Source organism: Malaya genurostris, chromosome 2 (assembly GCF_030247185.1).
Source record: "Malaya genurostris strain Urasoe2022 chromosome 2, Malgen_1.1, whole genome shotgun sequence".
Classification (NCBI taxonomy): Eukaryota; Metazoa; Arthropoda; class Insecta; order Diptera; family Culicidae; genus Malaya; species Malaya genurostris.
Window position 1 is genome coordinate 324,615,173 of NC_080571.1, and position 17,241 is coordinate 324,632,413.

General features: G+C 35.9%; 1 long non-coding RNA gene across 2 annotated transcripts in view; it reads right to left on the reverse strand.

Moving 5' to 3' along the window:
- LOC131431391 (uncharacterized) overlaps positions 1 to 17,241 on the reverse strand; it is a 49,799-nt gene that overhangs the window by 26,297 nt on the left and 6,261 nt on the right. The window contains exon 3 of one of the 2 annotated variants that reach the window (XR_009229669.1): positions 16,167 to 16,401. This is a non-coding gene — a long non-coding RNA (uncharacterized LOC131431391). Of the gene's footprint in view, positions 1 to 15,695; positions 16,402 to 17,241 lie in introns of those variants that run through there. The other variant, XR_009229668.1, reaches the window with a different exon arrangement.

The following is a 17,241-nucleotide window of genomic DNA, read 5'->3' on the forward strand; positions in this document are numbered from 1 at the left end:
ATGAATGCGCTGGTGGGTCTTTCCCATAGCTTGATAAAAACTAGAACTCGTTTGACACGACCAGCTGTTATTCAAACACTAGTGGATAGATTGTCATGAAATTTGGTATAGGGTCATCTAGAGGCATGTTCTCAACAAAAATATACTCGTTTCAAAACTATTGACGCCTTTTCTGTGAGGGGCCCGGGACTTTTCATTCCATGTAGTGTCTTGTCAGGCTAACTATTTTTTTTATTATTGGATCTCGTTGTTCCGTCTTTTTCTTGCGGGAGAGAAGCTTCCATTTTCATCCAACGAAGATTGAGGGGCACTTTGTTCGTGGCTCGTGTTATCATCTATTGATTTATCGTCGATGTTGTTGTTTTCAATCGTATTTTTGTGGGTAGTTTCCATTTCTTCGCATTTTTCTTGGTGTTCGTAGTGTTGGGGACGTTGCTAATTGTTGCAAATGCTCCTTGCTGTACATTGACTGTTGTAGCTAGTTGATTCGAAGGTGAAAACGGTTTTGGAACAGAAGCATTGAGTTCACTAGTCACCGTTGCTGAACGGTTGTACTTGTCTTTGATTGAAGATGCCCTTTTCGTAGTTTCAGTGGAGGGTTGAGCGTAGTAAGCAGATTGCTCACAAAACTAACATGTAATCAGCTGATTTTCGTAGGTGACCATTGATTTACACTCCCTGACCAAAAATTACGCAAAATGGAATAGCCTTAACACTCGCACGCTATTCCTGATACCGGGGAAATTTTCCGTCGCATTTTCCGTTCGATGGAAAAAATTTCTCCGTACGTATACACTTTAGCACTAGTTTTTTAGCCCATTCCCAACGAATGATTTTAGTTTTGTCATAAAATCACTTGATAAATCACATTGATACTCAAGCTTGGATATGATTGGTAAGCTTTATGAAATCGTATACAAGCTCATTTATTGGTAGGATTCAATATGATAAGTGAAACAGAAATGTTTGCATAGATTTGATGCAAACATTGCATTAAAGCGGAGCTGGCCAAAGGGATGATGACATTCGTAATGTTTGCGTGAACAATCAGGATTTACAAAAACAAAAATAAAGGTTAGACTTTAAATTCCCTTTTCAATGGTACCATGCTTTTGGAAATAGGATGAAAATTGATTCGCGTTACACGCGTTACAGTAAATAGAAATTTACTCATTAGCGTCGAAAATTGAACAAACGTGCTCAGGGAAATTCACTCGGTAGTCGGTTACCCATAGCAATATATACATAAGGAAAATCCACGGCCAGTAGTAGAAACAGGCGTCCAGTTTTATTCCCTTCCTAAATTGATCTGTTTCCGGTTGTCGCCGGTGTTGCTATTGATCAGCATGGAGGATTTATTGAAGTTGGCACAATGTGAAGCTTTGCAATACTCCTAGGTATGTTGTTTAAAAAAACATCTTGCTACCTCAACTGTTTCTGATAAATAATGGAATAGCAACACATGGCCGATTTCCGAAGCTTTGAGAAATAATTGAAGAGTCTGAAAATTGTCTAGGGAATAAAACTAGAAAAATTGTTTAGTACGAAGTATATCCATCCGTAGTAATAGTAAAACTTTTGGAAAAGGACCATGCGTAGTTTCTTCGTATGGATAATGGAAATTTCAACTGAAAAAGTCGCCAATGATTGCTAGATCATCGATAGGTGTTTGGCGCGCAACGAGTTGCATAAGTGGTTGGCCGTCGCAGGAAAGCATACTAGATCGTTAGAAAATCTTTTGGCGCGCAACGCAACATCGATCAAGAACGCATGTGGAGATTTCACATGCGTTCTTGATCGATGTTATTCGTCATTTCGAACCACGTGCTTAAAGGTGTATCAAAATAATTGAACAAATGACAGAATTGCGTAATGCTAACCAAATGAATGCTGTATTAAAACCAACGTCGGTAGGAGAAAAAAATTATAACATTATAATTATATTATATGTTGAACGAATTGACATTACTGTACTGTGCAAGTTTTAACGTAACAATAAAGAATTTATCTTTCACTTTTCAATACAATTAATTTATTAGGGCGCGTAATCTGATGCCGTTTTTCTTTGAAAAACACTGGTGGCGTGGATTGCTCTGGTTTTGCACTTTCGAGCAGAAATGCAATATTTTCACGGTGTTTCATTGCCATTTCTGCTCGAAAGTACAAAACCAGAGCAATACACGCCACCAGTGTTTTCCAATGAAAAACGCCATGAGTGCTAATTATAGACTAAAGTTCTGAGAAAACTATCTTGATGCTTAAAAGCTGTACAAGGAACTGCTTCAAAGTTTGTTCTGTTACGTCGGGTGAACATTAAAGTATGGGTAATGTTCCCAAAAATGAACTGTTCAGAATGCTGTGTATATAGCTTAAGCAAATCATTTTTTTTTACAAACTTTTGGTTACTTTGGCTAAATACAAATTGTAAATATATGCTGAGATGACAGTTTGCTCATTTGCTCTATTTTTACTTAACAGAAGTATTTTCACATTAATTTTTGGTGATGTTTCTATTTTGGGTTATAGCGAATGTGTGTCGAATTCCGTTGATTGTAGGTGAGTAATCAGAAAAATATTGGAGAGAAACGTTAACCACTTAGTCGTTTGACAAATCTGCTATCCTAATACATAACAGCGAACAAATATTTTTTAGGCGAAACGAAGTTCGACGGGTCAGCTAGTTAAAAATAAAATTCATCGTACAGCAATCGCAATTTTCGTCGGAGTAGAACTGGTGACATGAGAGAGACTACGACCGAAGTTGTCTTTCTTAGTTGTTAGATTTGAGCAAAAATTCGATCCTGCAATAATACTTTATAAACTCAGAGTCGGTAGAAAATTTCCTGCAAAGGTATCAGGATCTGTCACCGACCAAAATAAAGCACTATATTACCACAATATATTTAGAAATTATACGTTTCTTATCACCGCGCAATCATCCTATTAAAGTGTCACGATTTTCCACCGTACCTTAGGGACGGTAATTTTTCCTCGTTCGTTTGAGTGCACCTCGAACACCCTTCTGAGTTGGGAACCTGCTGACCTGCTCTGAATATCTGAAGTCCTTTTATGGCTCGAAAGCACTTTATCGCATGTCTCAATCTAATATGTAAATTATCTGCCATCGAAGAAGCAACAAAATAGACAACGTTTCTACATTCGCCTCCCTCGCCATCCGTTCAGGTTGCATAGAGGCACTTGCCGGAGTTCAGCTCGGCAGGAGTCTTGAAAAGAGTTTAGCTCATTGGAAAAGAGCTCCCCTTGATATAATACACATAATTATATGCATCGCTAGCGAGATAAGACTATCACTGCCAGTCAGTCACCTACCATCACCGATGACGTCTTTTTCACCAACCACACAGCTCATGATTTTCCGTGTGCGATAAGCACTTACCTATGGGGGTTGTATATCAGTGGAAATGGTGAAAAATTAGCCTTGATGAATTGAGCGCGTGATTTTCGTCGGGCGAACCATCATCAGACTGGCTGATAGTGCACGTGGTTAAGTAAAAATAGAACAATCGCGTGACTTATCTTTGCGGGCATATCCGTAAGCTATTCCGTAGAGAATATGGATATGCTACTTTTCAGTAGGCGAATTGCCGTGGAGTGCAGTTTCGATAGGCGATTAAATTATCATAACATAAACGGGGTAAAGTCAAGTGACTATAGGCGGTAATTTGCTGTTCTCTTTGTTTCGTATGGGTGAAACGTGCTGAACATTGAGTAGGTTATGCATCGTAAATTGTCATCCATGTGAACAAATTATGGCTTGCATGTTACTGATTTAAAATAAGCATATGTGAATCGAAATTGAAATTGGATTCCAAAATAACACATATTAAGTCATGACAGTTTTTTTCAACGTCTTCTAAGATGAATGGAGCTCTGCTACATTCACCTTTATATAGTCTACCGTGTGTGATGTAAAGGTGGAATCTGATAGCCACTTTAGCAACAATTAGGAGATTTTATTGTTTTCTACACATGTTTTATCCACCCTTCTTTTTGTCGAATCTCGTAACAACCATCATCAGCTCCATGATCAAAAACAAACAAACCAAGATGAGTTGGTTTACTAAGGGGGTTGCAAGAATTCTCTGGGGGTGGCAATTGTTTTATTTCCTGTTAATTATTTCTTTCCGGAAGCGGCGTTTGCTACGGCATGAAGTGCGTGGGTGATTTTTTTATTGTAATAAAGGCTATTTCGTATTGTTATTTGTTTTCCCGGATAAAATGTCAGCAACGAAACATCCTTTATTTGCAGAAACTTGCCGATTACAGTGTATATTTGAGTGCACATAATTGATATGTTACAAACATATTAACATGTGTTTTTTTTAATTTGGATTATAAAGATACATAATTTATTTCGCTTTTGTACCTCAAGGCGAGCGAAACTAACGGAGAAGAGGTCAAACATTATTGATTTCAAGCAGTGTCGCATTCAACGTTCTGTACATGGAATTGAAGTTGAGCTTAAGAGAGAAACACTTGGCAAGCGTAAGGGCATGTTCAGAAGTGTTCGAGTGGCATAATTTATGCTAGTTTTAAAATTAAAATCCGGAAATTATAACAAAAGAAGCTGGCAACCCCAGCACCGTTTTACTCGTGTTTCAAATATAGAAAAAATAGAACGGCAGCGTATACCAGTTTTAAATTTGACAGTAAAACTGTTCGAATATATAAAACTAGAACGGCTGGCTGGGGATACGTTTGTTTCAGTTTTAGTTCTATTATAGATCGCACATATAAAACTACCAGCTGCTGAATTTGCTCTAAGTGTACTGACAACAATATGTACGTAAAAAAGTCTCATTGCCTTTTCCTAATTTTATCAGGAATCACATTTATATTAATATACTTGAAACAGAGCCGTAGTGAGGGTGAGGCGAGTGAGGCAACCGCCTCGGGCGCCAACATACAGGGGGCGCTATAACATGGTGGAATTTGTAAACATTTCCATACTTTATGTTTTGTCTATAATATATCAAAAAACAAATTCCTTCTGATTTTTTTGGGATTCAAATTAAATTGAGTTTCAGATTAGTATTACATAGTTACATTGATTTACATGAAAGTGCAACTCTACAGCCATTTAGAATACAGAACCGCCTTTCAGAACAAATTCTCAGAGGGCGAACCTGCGAACCTCTTGCACACTTATATCATCAGGTTTATTGCTGATTGAAACAATCAAATCAGTGCATATCAATTAAATTAAAATTAGAACAATCTCGCCGACTACATCATTCTGGTCAAATCAGGAGATATCCATGATCACCAAATCCATGTAAACACCAATTCAACACACAGAAAGTGAATGGAAATGGTGAAAAGACTTCATAAGTCAGTCCATATGAATACGATACAGGTATATACTTCCACTTAGCACATAATCACAATGATTAAGACTTAATTTGTAATATTTTCCACTAAAATAAAAAAAAAACGAATTTTCGAAAAATTCGGGTGGGAGTGACAATTTTTTACGTTCGACGCTTATTGCGATGGTTTTCGAGAGCTTTAGCTTGGATTATAAGAACAAATTTCGAGATTGATTTCCTCACGAAGAAGATTTCCCTTTCACAAAACATTTTCTCTCTAAGAGGGATTGCCATTCCCAATTTTTTTTTTATTAGGTGGTCCCGTTTCAATAAAATGTGAGAGTGCATAGATTTCTGTACAACTATTCACTGCACTTCAGAATACAAAAAATAGAACCGTGCAAACAGATCGCATTGATTCGAGTAGATAAAATTGTATATTTGAGATAATTGCTGGACAAAAACTTCAATTAATAACGAACAATGAATAATAATCATTCGTTTCACATAGCATGGATGGTACTATTATAAATTGAGCCTGTTCACGTAATCAAATTTAGTGTTGAACCGACTTGCACTCTTAGCATAGGAATCTGGTATTACAAGTCAGTTGTCTTATGTTCGAGTCCCGACCTTGAAGTATTCTTAGTGTCAGTAGGATCGTAGTACCGCTAAGAATCGGCTGCGAAGTCTGTTGGAACAGAAGGTCGAATTCCCCCAAAGGAAAGTAATACCAAGGCTTTGTTTTTGCTTTCCGGTTCGTTAACGCCGTGGAAAAGGATTCTGTGTCAATGTGTGTTCATTAAATGACAGTTTCTTTAGTTCACTACATTTTTTAACGGGATTTGTATAGGATTTATTACTTTTTAGGGTGTGTAATTTTCATTGAGGAAAATTTCATGTCCGCCATTGTGATGTTCTACCGTAGCATTTATTGACATGAAATAATTTTTTCAAATAAAAATAAGAAGGAAATACGATTGACTATTATGTTTCATTTTCAGAACACCGGCAATAGCTACGACGCAATTGTGCTGACTTATATCAAAATAACGATGAATCACAAAAACAAAAAAATTTATAAATCATACAGACTTTTTCTAGAATAGCATTTATTTGAAGGCTATTAGTTATAATTCTTATTTTTATCTATACATTCACGAAAAAATGAAAGCGCATATTTTTTTTACTTCAGGCAAAGCTTCAAAGTCGTAAAAAAAATCTAAGATATTCTCACTGGATTACTGGAGTTCTTCCGAGTAAATTTAATGTTTATAATAAAGCAGGTTGCCGATATTTTAGCCAAATGCGATGCTATTGAGGGTGAAATTTATGAGCGACCGATTGCTTTCAACAAATTATATAGCGCATCTCGCCAAAGAACACTTTCCAGAAGGCAAGCTTCTTGGGATAGAGATTATCTGGGTCGGTAGATGCACTCAATTATTCCGAAAATATCGACAGAGGCATGGTTCAGTGGACTGGATGTGAGTAGGGATTTCATTCGTATGATGTCCAGACTCATGTCCAATCACTACACGTTAGACGCACATCTCCTTCGAATTGGGCTCTACGAGACTAATCATTGTGCTTGTGGAGAAGGTTATCGGGATATTGATCATGTCGTTTGGACATGCCTGGAGTATCGTGATGTCAGATCTCAACTAATAAATTCTCTGCGTACCCAAGGTAGACTATCCAATGTCCCAGTTCGAGACATTCTTGCTTGTCGTGACCTTCCATACATGAAACTTATTCATCATTTCATAAAGAAAATTGGAGTTTCAATTTAATGAAGGACCCTTTTAAGACTTAGTTCTGATTCCAGCTGCGACCATGAGTTCAACCAATAGTTAAATTAGAATAGAAATTATGTGATGATACAAACAAACTCGAAATAGTTTATGAAATTATCAATAATTTATAGAAGTTAATCGTTTGGTTCAAATAATATTTCCGAGTAGATTTCATAATTAATAACGAATTACCTAAGATGATATTTAAGTAATAAGAGGAATATGTTTTAATAAATTTAAATCGTTGTGACTATTTTAGAATTATATTAGGATAAGAATTTTATGTAAAAGTGTTGCTGCGGCGTAGCAAAACTTATGTAAACTGCCTTAAGAAATAAACGTATTTATGGAAAAAAATAAAGCAGGTTCTAGAACTTTCTTGAATTTTGAATCATATCGAAATAGATTTAACGCAAGTTTGTGCTGATTTTTAATTTTGCTTTATAAACCTTACAAAGAAAGGTTCACTTGACTTACAATGGTTTTCAGTAGGATTTTGTGGAGTTTGTATACAAGATTTGTGATGTAATATTGAAGACTGCTACAAGTATTTACTAAAATAAAAAATGTTACTAGCAATTACCATACAGAAAAATAAAATAATGTGTGATCGTCTTCATAGTCTAGTGAGCCAGAAACTCTCACACACTGTTGAGAATTGCAATTTAAGAAAAATGAAAATATTAATCGTCGGTCATCAATTAGCAAGACCAAATAGTTTGAAAATCTGTTTTGAAAATTTATAATTATTTCGTCAATTATATTACGGTTAGATATTTTTATAATTCCATTTTTCATACCAACATATGATAAATTCAGTAAAAAAAAATATTTCATTCGAATATTTATTTCAGTTTCAAAGACTATGTTTCAATTCCAGCTGGTTGAATTATCTCTCATGCGTTACTTCGGTTAAACCAATGAAACGAAATTGAATAAATCAAGCTGATACTTTCGTATTTGAAATTGAAAAGTTCATTGGTAACGTCACTACACCTCTAGCACGATATTACCACACTACCGGCTGCTATTCTATCTGCTACATTTTACGTAAAGTAACTATGATTTTTCTGAACTGGGTACCGTGTTCTACCAAAATCAAACACCAGTAGCAGACATTCGTTCCTGGACCGCAGTTCTGGTTTCTCCAATAAGGTTGAAGAGACGTGTTTATTTGTACTCTAAGCCGAAGGAATCTTATGTGTTTTCAAAACCGCGGTTCGGTGTAGATTTACGTTTTTTGTGTACGAAATCCAACAAAGAACGATGTGTGTATCGTTCATAAAGACGGTATTGTATTTTCTTCTTCCGTACCAGCACGTACGTCACTTTATATGATGTTTTGAAAGTTTAGACACTCATCAGTCTATAATTCCGAAACTGGAAGTCGGATCCGGATAAAATTTAACACCACCCTATGAGACATCTTTGAAGTTTTTCTTCATTATTTTCGGTGCTTCCGGTATCGGAAATCAGGGAATAGTATAGCCGAAGTAAGTTTATATATCCTCAAAATAACAATATCTGTAAACCAGTAGAGTTTACCAGCCAGTTTTATGGAAGTTGAGCCTCGTTCTACAAAATCTATGACAAAATTATCTTGAAATAAAATTTTCCTGTTTATGGCACAGTAATTCCGTAACCGGAAGTCAAGATAAAACTCGAATTGTTATAAAATATAAATCATAATTTGTGAAGATCGGTTAAGCAGTGTCCGAGAAAACATTTTTTCATCAAATTGCACATATTATCCGGAAGTCGGATCCAGATGAAATTGAGGTCGATTTTCTTGCATAGCCTTTCTTGATTTGCTTGCATAGCCTTTCTTGACAAGGAAGGCACAAATATACCGGTTTTCCAGTTTCCTTACACTAACACACTCCAACAGCTACTAATATTTGGTATTTAGTTTTGTTTATTTGTGCAATCTAATACAGATGCCCGGAAGAATTGTAGCTAACCTTTTTACTTGGTAATTAGTTAATCAACATCTATTCAATTTTCTATCTAAAATTTACGTAAGGTTTAGTTTTCGTAAGGTCTTTTTATAAATCATAACAGTCTACAACACATACGATATATTTTGATAACATCTGCATACATTAGATCATTCACGAATAGCAGAAACCGGAGTGGTCCAAGATGGCCTTCTTGAGGAACTTCTGCATAACCGTGGAATGACTCAGAGAGTACAGCTCCGATTATCGAAAAAACGGAAAAAAAATTCTCTAAATTAGGCTCAAAACTATTTCAATTTGTAGATCCCATTAGTTGATGGTCATACAAAATTACTTTGGATTTATGGGCTTCCGGTTTCAGGTTTAGAAGCACCGATCGAAAACTCCAAAAGGAAATATTAATAGATTTGTCAGAGATTGATTATGACAAACTTAAATTCAAATGAAAAGTTTTGTTTGCTATTTGAGAATGAAAACAAAACACTTCTTTTAGCGATTTGCCGACTTTATTATCCTGTCTGAAAATTGAATTTTTAAAAAGATTCTGTCATCGTAATACCAGAGAGTTAATTTTAAGTTCATGCATAAATATTTGTAAAACATTACTCATGGAGTGATTCGATAAAAAAAACTATGATATGCAGTGCTTTCGTTATCGTGGAAAAGAGCAAAACAGTCAAACATCTTAATGATCGGAATATTTAATATCGAATGGCTCATTTAGGGGTGGCTGTACCCTTGTATAACCACAAATCAATTTCTGTCACTGGATTCGCTTTCTTATATTGGATGAGACACCAGCAGACGGAGGGACAGCCGACATCAAAATTGTCATCGGTGATAATTGTCGTCAACACGCCAAAACACCGAATCAAATAAAAGGGAGAAATCTCTTCAATTGCTGCTCTAAGCTGACATTAAAAGGGGACGCTGAATCTCTCTAGTGAGTTCCACACTGGAACCCAATGTAAAGTAAACACGGAAAGATATCCTCCCTGGGGGCATCTGAACCGCAATCTGTTTGTTGTTTTAAATTAAAACTAAACATGATCAAAATATGTCCTGGGAGTGTATACGCCTTAGATTTACTAAGGGGACCACATTTCAATTTATCCGATTATGACGTTGGTGTTATCTGCCACATTACGGTAGTTCAGTGAGAGAGTGATCTACCTGAAAGAAATATAGAAAAACATATTATATCGGAATATCGTTTGTGTCAGGATTATCTTTACTAGCTTCCCACCGAAGCGGATTGTCTCGAACAAGATCAAAATATTTAAAAATATTTGCAATTTAATACCCTATGCTGCACACACTGTTAGAAAACAGTCTGACCATTACATATCGTTCAATTTAGTGCTTATGATCAGCTCATCAAGATTTTAAATCCGATATACTTTAGAAAGATTAAGCATAGGATTTTGGAATTTTATCTCTCTTGACAATTTTTCCTTCTAGAGGTATGAGCCGAACCTACGAAATGCTGTCGACATTTTTTGTTCGCGTTTTCTACGCAGTACTTCGAGTTGTTTTATACGTTTTTTCGATAAAATCATTTTCTTGGAAATATTACTCGAAATGTTTCAAAATAGTATTTATTGTTGGATTATGAGTGATATATCACTTGTATGATGTAGAAAGTGTTAAAAGATATTAAAGTATTTTCCACGTATACAGCATCCGAGAGTATTCCTGATTGGATAGTCGAATGTTCACAAGGTCCAAATACCTGTAATCGAGTTATCAAAACCTGTTTTTCATTTACAGAAAAGAAATGGCACAACAGTTTGTAGTCTTCCTGTTTGGAATTAACAAAATCGCACTTTTTTCGCGATTGTAAACACATATTTCTTCTTGAAATATAATATTTGATCAAACTAGCAATGCTGTATCAAAAATTCGGACACGCTGCATTCATGCATTGTTCGAACTATTGGCAAAATATTTGTAAACATTAATCCCATTCTATTCCTCCATCATGTTTAGCTATTGCCTTGTGGTTCAAGCTCTACTCTGCTTTCCTTCTCCATAATTGTCCTCGACTGGTGAAGCGTGCTGGAAACACAGCTCTTAATCAGTATGCCGAGTTGTTGAGCTGTGCTCAAAGTGTAGAACCCGATTTCACCCACGCTTGAATACGTATATTCGTACTGCAAGGTAAGAACACAAATCGCCCGACGCTTTATTACTTACCGATGCAGAACTGGAAGCAAAAACAATTTTTACAATCAGCTTCCGAGTGAGCGGCTTGCTTCATCTGTTCGAAATGCGGCGGTGCGTGTGGCAGGTCAAATTCGACATTAGGGATCAAATCTGATCCATTATAATGATAATCTTCTAATGAGTATTATTATCCGTTTCATTTTGAAGGATCAACTAGGAAGAATCGTAGAACATTTCACTATTTGTGTCAGTTGATGAGGGTTTCTCAACTCTTGAGGAATTGATGAATGAGGCATCTATTTCACTAATGCATCAATTCATAAAAATGCAGTATCTGCTATTGTATCTCCTCGTGGAAGTCCCACTGCGACGATTAATGTTGAATCATGGATATAAATACCAGAGCCAAGAATGGATGTGCTAAATGTACCAGGAACGTTAGCTTGAAATATGTCAGGATAGCTAGCTGCATACCTAGAATGCAATTGTGCATCGTGAAATCATTGTTGCGAACAATAACGGTGTGTATGCACTGACAGAACTCCCCCAGCATTGGTAACCGTGGAGTCCCCTCGTGCGCACGTTTCCATCCACTGGAAATCTGCCTGAAGTAGAGCATGTGAAAATGCAAATTCATTGCTCATATATAAAACAGTTGTAGGGAGATTTACCTACTCTAGAGAAAGGGTGCCTAAAAATCCAGATCTTAAGCTTAAACTAATTCGAAAAGTTATCTGTAGTCGCTGTAAAAACATTACAATACCGAAATTATACTGTCGTTGAAAGTAATTTTTATTTGCTAAGTGTGTCGCACTTCTGTATAAGTCATTTGCTCCAGAATCTGAATTATTATATTTTTCTTACCAAAGAAACATTCAATGATTATTTCCAATTCTTAAACATTTATTTTAATCAGACCCCTTGATCTGAAATATTGCGATGAAGAAAGATAACAGACAACGAACAAGGAGTTTCAGAAAGGGTTAATAACTTATTTTATTTGGGGGTTATCCTAAGTTTGTGCTTTGGGCACCTAACCGTTTTTACTTTTCTTAACGTTTCGCCTTAGACTCGTCAGTGCATAGCAGTTCAAACTGTTTTAAGTTTGCAACAATTTAAACTGCTCTGCACTGACGAGTCTAAGACGAAATTATTTTCATTTCAGTGAGAACGTTAATCTTTGCATTTAAACCGACGCCCTATGTAGAATGGTGATTTGTAGGTATAACATTAAAAATCAAGTTTCAAATCTGTAGCTGTTTTTAAATTATTAAAACAATTTATGGTAACATTAGTAACATGAAATGCAATTTTAATTCGCTGTTTCAGTTGATTGGACTAGTAAACATAGGTTAACAATTTAGTTATGCCGTGTGTTCCATACTGAAGGAAGATATTAATATTTTATACATCTTCTGAGATGATCTAAGAATCAACTCAATTCTTCATATAAAGAAAGTAGTCGGTACCGGGGATTTTCATAAGGATGGTCACGTTCGGGTCGGGTTTTTCAATGCTTACGGGTTGAGTTCGAGTTCAAGAATTTGCAATTTTTCGAGATTCGGATTCATTTCCCGGAACACTGATCCGACTCGAATACCAACTCGACGGGATCAGGTCAGACTGTGACTCACAATTTTATTTTTTTAATTTTAATCGGGTACGGGTCGGGTTATGGTTCCGGTCGGAATTATACTGCTACACGACAACATTTCGAAACTAACTTAATTGGAAAATCTTATCGCATCACCGTATTACGCCAACCTCGCCCCGTCCGATTATCATCTTTTTGCATCGTAGGAACACTCACTAGCAGAGCAGCACTTCACAATTTTGACTTTGTCTCGAAAGAAAAAAGTTTTTGATTTTCCTGAAAGATAAGTGAAATGTGTCACAAAGAACAACAAAACAAAAAAAAAATATTCCCGTTCGAACCTTTTCGCCTTTCGCATTCGACTCAGATCGTAGAGTACACAAAATGTATGTGTATGTATCTACACTGAAGTCTTTTTTCATGCGAGTTTACGTACCGCATAAAAAAAACGCATAACTCTGAAAATTCGCTTAGAAAAACCGCATAACTCTGAAACTTTGCATAAAAAAATCGCATAACTCTGAAACTTCGCCTAAAAAAACCGCAGAAAGGAAACCGCATAACTCTAAAACTTCGCATAAAAATACCGCATAACTCTGAAAATTCGCATAGAAAAAGTTACATAAAAACGGCATAAAAAAGACATTAGTGTATGTATGTAACATATTTTTGCACTCATTTTTATCGGAGATGGCTGAACCGATTTTCATAAACTTCGATTCAAATGCAAGGTCTTGTTATCCCATATAAAGTTCCTGAATTTAATTCGAATCAGGGGCAATATGTGCAAAAAAATAAAATAAATATGCTATTTTTAATAATAACTTTTTATTTAAAATAACTTTTCTCAGAAACGGCTGAACCGATTCTCATAAATAAGGCTTCAAATGAAAGGTATAATTGTCGCTTACAAAGTTCCTGAATTTTATTTGGATCCGATTTCCGGTTCCTGAATTACTAGGTAATATGTGCAAACTTATGAGAAAAACGCACTCAATCAAAAGAGGATCCGAATCCGACTTCCGGTTGCGGTATTACAGCACGATAAGTGAAAAACTTACAACTTCATGAGTGAAAACGAGGTGAATTTTTTTTTATAAAACTGACTAGTAAACTTTTCTAGTTGGCACACCTTGTTAGTTAGTAAATATATAAACCTTCTTTGGGACTACTAGTTACCGGTTTCCGGATCCAAAAGCACTGATAATATTGAAGAAAAACTCCAAATAGGGAACTGCCTTCGATTTCTTAGCGACGGATAAACCGATTTTTACAAATCTTGATTCAACTTAAAGGTAGCATTATTCTAAACGATACTGTGCTTCCAAAAATATAGGGCGATGAGTATCAAAACTTTCAAACCGTCATACAGAATGACGATGCAAAACTGCTACGTACTGGTACGGAAGAAGAAAACAATACCGTCTTTGCAAACGAGGCATGCAGCGAGACTTGTTCAATTTCGTATAGAGTGTACGGGAGAGCGAAAAGAGACCGAAAACTTACAACGTTTTCAAAACACATCCGAATTCATCGGCTGTAATTACAAATGATTTTATTGGTATTGATCACAGAAATAAAAATCGAATCACAAGGCATGTTTCATTATGCTGCTTGAAAAGTATACTACCCTATTAACTTGAATTTCTTATACAGTAGGCAGTGTTGGTAATTGCCGGAAATTTGACAGAAGCTGCTATATTGCTATCTATATTGTATACAATATTTTCAATCCGGTAGAAGATGCTACAAGAACTCGAGTCTCTCAATGCATGAACCGCGAGAGAATTTTTCTACATTTCTTCGCTCCACTTCATACTCTGAGTATTTTACGGCCCTTAAAAAAAAATTTCAGTCTGATAATGATTGTTGCTGTGTGGAATTTCCCAAGAGAGAATCGCAAGTTGAACATTATCGCAGAAAATCGAATCGATGATTCAACTTGACGATTCTCATACTAGGTTGCCATATTTCAAAACCCTTGTGTGGAGCATTCACAGACATTTTCATAGACACAACTTATACAAAGGTTATATGCACATAGTTAGAATAAGCGGCAATAGTAAAATGATTCTATCGCAATTATCTACTGCCTGTATAGTATCGGATCGCGAAACGAGAATAAGCGACCGTTTGTTGCTTCAGAGAGGATCCCCACAGCAGCGTTCTAACCTTTGATTCTCAGAAATGTCATCGAGAGAAATTCGCTCTCGCACTGGTGTCTATTCTATGTTAAATGAGCCATGCCGAGTTTTTGTTGTTGCGATGATATCCGTCTCTCTTTGATGGCACTGATTCAATCGTGTGAAGAGTTTCTGGTGAGCGTTCTTTGATACGATAAAAGCCATCCTTGACAGTAGGTAGTAACAGGAGTAAAGGTTTTCGTTTGGTTTAATTTTCTTTTATTTGCCTCAATCGAAAGAGTGCATGAGAAGTGAATCAACTAGCTTTAATTCAAACAAAGTCTTTGTCTCTATAATCAACATTTGAATGGAATAGTTTTTTAGCCGAACGTATTATAAGTTAGTCAAAATGTCTAATCGTATGTTAGTCAAAATGTCTAATCGTCATAAAATGTACGACACAGGTAAGTACGAAATTATCAAAGCAGATACTAGAACTATTTGAGCTTGACTTTCTGATGGCTCCAAAAATTTGTTAAGACTATGATGGTTTCTGAGTTCTGGCTCTGGAAATAGATTGTTAAAAACTCCAAGGTGGATGAAAACATTTTTTTTGTTATTAATATTCATTATTTTGTAGTTGATTAACAATACATATTTTTTCTACAAATAATCAGACTAAGTATTAAGTATCAGATGAGTTTAAGTAGAACGGGAATGATGGAACAAATACATTTTTTTCATTAATTCTAGGACAATGCACTAAAGAGACAAAACGTGAAAGAAACATTCAAATAAATTCAAGAACATTACCGGAAACTTCCTTAAGCACTTGATAAGATAGGACAACGAATTTCTTAAAATGGAACATCTACATATTACATATACTATGTTAAAGTTATGCATCGGCCAGAAGAAACCAAATCAAATGAGGATATTTCATAAAAAAATATACCACGTGTAACCGAAAGCCGGAGTCTAACTAAAATGCGAGGAGAGCAGGATAAAATGAAGAATATGCAGTTCGATATGATTTAAGACCAAAGGCACACTTGCCGCCTGCCGCCTGCCGCCTGCCGCCGCGCTGTATATCGGATTAAGGATGTTTTGAACAGATTACAATGTTCCACTTTGATCTACCTCATTCGGTACCTTCTTGAAAATTTTATTATCATTATTTTTTTGTTTTTTCTTCTCACCCATAGTTTTCGAACCCTAAACGGATTATGGTCTGCCGAACTACGGTTGTTTGATCCCACGTCGGACCACAGCCGATCGATGGGATATGCAAAATTTTGCACACTCGACCGAGCAGACGGTAATTTTTACGAGTATAGAGATGATTTCCTTGTGGGTTTTACTGCGGTAGATCCTTTACAAAGCCGTAGGATGCTACCAGAGCAGAAAGATGATGTGCTCCGGAGCGGGATGATCCTGTAAATAGATCGAATAATGGTGAAATGAGAAGATCATAGTATGAAGAACCGGGCTGACCGGCCTAAGTGAGGTTAATGGAAGGTAATGAAAAAATTGCTTTATTATTAAATGGTCGGAGAAGAAAGCAGTTTGCAAATATTGGTCAGTTTGTGTGGGGTCAATATTTTCAAATATTGTGGTCTCATTTGTCCGAACGAACTCATGCGAACGTGTGAGGACAAAAATGTTTCTGTTGAGGGTGCTTGTTGTGGAAAATATTTTGCTACATGAGCTCCTAATGGATTATAAACCGGAGATTATATATGAGTATTTTGTAAGCGAAGGATTTTCTGAAGACATGATTGTTGGTAGAAAAATAGTGTTTTTGCTGTAGAAAGCAACAAGAAGATTCCGATTTATACATTGATAAATATAGGGATGGTATTTCACTGGTGCAAAACTAACACACTGTGCATGGTTTTAGTAAGTAGCATTATTACAATGATGTGGTTATTATACTTATTATATGTTGGTAAATGATTTGATATTAGTGCCAGTAGTGTCTTGAAATGTGATACAGTATTATATATTGTAAGGCGCGTTATTTTATTATGACTAATACAATATACTTAATTCAGTTCATGAAAGGAATATTCAATTCAATTGGTAATCAATTGAATCATGAATCATAAAACACAGTGCATCAATGAGATAACCTGAAATAATTTATCCTCGTATTTTGTTTCATTCGTTTTACCTACTTCATATAGTGTCAAAGAAAAAAAAATGAACATTAGCACGAATGTATTATGACGGTTACACTACTCAAGCAACACATTATATATTTAGTTCGTTTTT